This window comes from Microtus ochrogaster, unplaced genomic scaffold, assembly GCF_000317375.1.
Source record: "Microtus ochrogaster isolate Prairie Vole_2 unplaced genomic scaffold, MicOch1.0 UNK19, whole genome shotgun sequence".
NCBI lineage: Eukaryota > Metazoa > Chordata > Mammalia > Rodentia > Cricetidae > Microtus > Microtus ochrogaster.
In genome coordinates, this window is record NW_004949117.1 from 1840468 (window position 1) to 1844727 (window position 4260).

Here is a 4260-nt window from a genome sequence, read left to right on the forward strand (position 1 = left end):
AGTTGGAAGTCCCTTGCATTTCATGAATGCCACAAAAAGAATTTAAACAAACAGTGCTCCCCAATAGACATGAGTCCTTATTCATTGTACTGTAGGTTTGCTAAATATGGACTATCACATTACTAATTTTAGCAAATTCTAGGGTACATAAACAGGCACAAACCCCTTAACATAAATTATGCCAGAGTTATTTAGTGATAATTTACATGGCAATGCCTTTCCAGAGCTATGACAGAAACCCATTTTGGAAATGAAAAGCAAAATTTAAAACTGCATTTTGCTGCATGCCTCTCTCCCAAGTCCTGCTCTTGTAGATCTATGAAAATATGCTCTATTGTGCCACATCAAGCATAAATTGGAAAATCTGATTTATCAAGAAATACTAGTGATTCTTTGAATGGGTTGTTGTTTCATACTAAATGTGTTTCACAAGTGCTTGGCAATTACAAATAATTTCAGTAACAATCTAGATTTATACAAAGGAATCTTTTCTTCTAATTACATTAAATTATAACCAGATCCAAAATTGTCTAAGAGTTTGGGAGCTCAGACAATGAGTATTTAATAATAAGAGCCATGTCTATCATACTCTCATTGCATTGCCAATACTTGGCACACAGTAATCATCTCCTAAATGAATTATGCTTGGCACACAGTAATCATCTCCTAAATGGATGAAGCTCGAGAGACCTATATGGAAATTAGCAAGACTTTGGATGACATTGTTCTATTTTCTTGAAAGTTCTGCTCTTTGCCCAGAAACATTTTTAAAGATAATCAAAGAATATAAAGTTTTTATAAGCATGCAATTCCTTTATAAGTATAACATCCATACTGGCAGAGTAGTCGTATTTCTTGCAGATTAATTACTCAATTGTTATATATTTCCCTAAACAAAAGCACAATGAGGGAGATAGCTCTCCTTGATAAGCTTCATCATTGTATGTTGGCATGTGTACCAATACCTCAAGATTCTCTTTATACTGCAAGAAAAAAAAATTGCGTAGGTATTTCTATGTCAGAAGGAAAAGAGACCAAGAGAAGGCACAAGAAACAGAAACCCACTTGTTCATACACTCAGGAATCCCGTTAAAATACTAAACTAGAAGCCATAATATATGTACAAAGGGCCTGGTACAGATCTGCACAGGCCCTGTGCATGCTGCCTCCATCTCTGTGAGTTCATAAGAGCTTTGATCACACTGATTTACAGGGTCTTTCTGGTGCCCTCCATCCTTTCTGGCTTGAATACTTTCAGCCTCCTTTCCCACTGGATTCTCTGAGCCCTGAGGGAAGAGATTTGTTGGAGACATCTTTAGGGCTATGTGTTCCAAGATCTCTCACTCTCTGCATAATTTTCGGCTGTGGATCTCCGCATTTGTTCTCATCTACTGCAGGAAGAAGCTTCTCTGATGATGGCGGAGCAAGACCCTGATCTATGAGTCTAGCACAGTGTCATTAGGAGTCATTTTATTGCTACGTTTTTTGGTAGGACAGTTGTATTTTGTCATCATGTTTGAGGTGAGAACTGTGATTGTTTTTATCATAAGTTAAAAGGTCTGAACATAACCCTGAATTTGGAAGGTTGAAGTTTTAGTCATCTTCTACAGGTTGCCACATCTACTTTTAGGCAGATCCATGTTCAAAGGTACATAAAAGGGTATAAGTATATTACTAAAGGCCTGCCAATTTGATATTTTAAGTGTACCCAATGAATAATCTTCCCAGAATCCTTTGAGATCAAGAAGTTTTGTTTCTTTCATACCTTTTAGCTGCCCTGCCTGCCGAAAAGAGCACCTCTAATCTTCTAGCCAAACACCTAATGCCTTTGAACAATGGCCACTGTCCTTTTAACTGTCTGATTTTTTGATTTCTGTATTTAAGCAAGGTTGAGGTCAAACAGCAAACTTATTTCTCTGTTCTGTTTCCTTGCTTTCCTTTTCAGATTCCCCCTCCCCTTCTTTTCAGGCCCTGTACATTGTGTATCGGGAGTCTGCTGTGTATGTGGTTTGTCGTCTGTTAGACAGAACTCTGCTGAGGGGAGTGGTCCCTCTGTGGCATATTATAGCTTGTGCCAATAAATCCCCATGGTATCAGGAAAATTCCTTTGTACCGTGATGAAGGCGCCTTCTTACAGCCAAGAAAGGAAACACTACTCCACATCTGCACCTTAAAAGAAACTTCAAGTACTTTGTTTTTCTTTTCTATCTGACAGCTCTGCACTCTTGGAAGTGAAACAGAATTGGGTCTGCTTAATGCTTGGGAAGAAGACAGAGGCACCCAACAGGGTTGGTTTTCACCCAGCCCCCACCCGTGCTCCCCTTACCTGTTCAGAGCAGTGTGGTAGAAAGTCAACAAAATTCAAGAATGTTCTACATTAGGGGGTGGGAACAGAGGGGTGTAAAAGGGAGGTACTGGGAGGAGAGAGGGAAGGGGAGCTGCAGCAGGGATGCCAAAAAAATAGAAAAATAGATAGATAAATAAATAAATAGAATTGTATTTTTTTTAAAAATGTTCTATCAATTCTAAACTTTCACTGTGCCGAAATTTTCAGGACAGATTTTTTAAAGAATCAATTCTAAAAATAGAAAATTGATCTCATGATAAAAATCTACTTGTTCATAATGTTTGGAAATGAACTAGAATGAATAGCAATATCACTCTGTTTGAAAGGTAAAGTTAGATGTGTGTAATTTTAGAAACACCTCTGCCCTTGCCAGCTCTATTCTCAAGCGATGCTGCCTGATAGATCACACTTCCTACTTTTTCTTTAGGAAATTCCAACTCAAGGGCAACATTCTGCTTGAAGCCGAGTTATTAAAACCGTACTAAACCATCTTCTGAATATTTCAGCTACAGGCCCTACTATTCAGAACTATTATTTTCCATGCATCAACCATCACCACCCACCAGGTCTTTGCAAATGGCTAAACTATACAGAGCTTAAGTTCTACTTTGTTTTTGTCGTCTACAAGTTGTGTGGTCCTGAAGAGCTCTTGAAACCATTGCGCTTGAGTTGCCTCTTCTGAAGAGCTAACAGCCCCTAACTTGCTGGGTTCTTGCAAGTAATCAAGGATGGGCCATTTCCTTACTGACCTGAAGTATTTTCAGGCGCTTTAGGATCACCTCGATAATCATTAGTCTCTAGGACATGACATTATGGGCTCAAGAAATTGATACTGAAATGAATTAGTGTGTGTGTGGGGGGGACTTTGTTGGGATGCTAATGCTCCAGTTCCCCCCTAACAGCTATCAGAGTTTCCTCTGTTCATCTCAACTAAAAGACCAAAGAGACATATGCCTGAACTGTGGCGATTGTTTCTATTCAAAATAAAGACTATTTTAGATATATCTATAGTCTAGGTTTAGAATTTACAATATCATTTATAAAATTGAATGTGCCCATTGAAAAGATGAGGCAACTTTACGTGGTGGCCACATGATGACCACAAGCTCTAGACATAGAAATTACTATTTTTTTCTTATTAGTATAATAATACATTTAAGATACAGAAATTATTAGAAAAGTTAGGGAAACTTTTGGGTGAAATATATATATAATTTTTGAAGGTGAAACAAACGTGCATCCAGTTCTGTGTGGGAAATTCTGAATATTGTCTTGTTCTTACTAGTTCTATAATCTCCTTCCACTTCTCTAAATGATAATCCTCAGCCTCCCTTAATTCTTTGTAGCTACTTGCTTCTCCATCATAATCTCCCGTCTGTCTCTAGATGCTGTTGGGGATCTTTTCCTCAGCAATTCTTTCACTCACTGTCTCTTCTGCTCTATCAAATATGGTGATTGGCTTCTCTTCCTCTTGACTTTTAACAACCAATTTCTGGAAGTTCTGTACCCACTTGTTACCTATGTTTTCATGGTTCTCTTTCACTTCTTCAGTCTTATTAAAAGCTGTTTTATGTTCAGTTTGATAGCTCTGATGTTAATAGTCCCTGTAACTTACTTTGGGTCTTTATTTCAATCATTCTTACTGTTGGCATCTTGCATTACTGCTGTTGTATAATTTTTTGACTGTGTTTATCTTACTTTTAAATTCTGTAGAATTTGGTTGAGAGCTAGGTTCAAGTTAAATACTTCAAAGTGATTTATGTTTCTGTCAGGCACCAAAATCACTAATGTAACTGCCACCTAGGGCCATTGAAGGATAAATTCTTTATTAAGTCTTTTCTTTTCTTTTTTTTTTCAGATAAATTGAGATTACAGACTAACTTGTGCTGATATATTTTTCAAGAAAGTTCTTT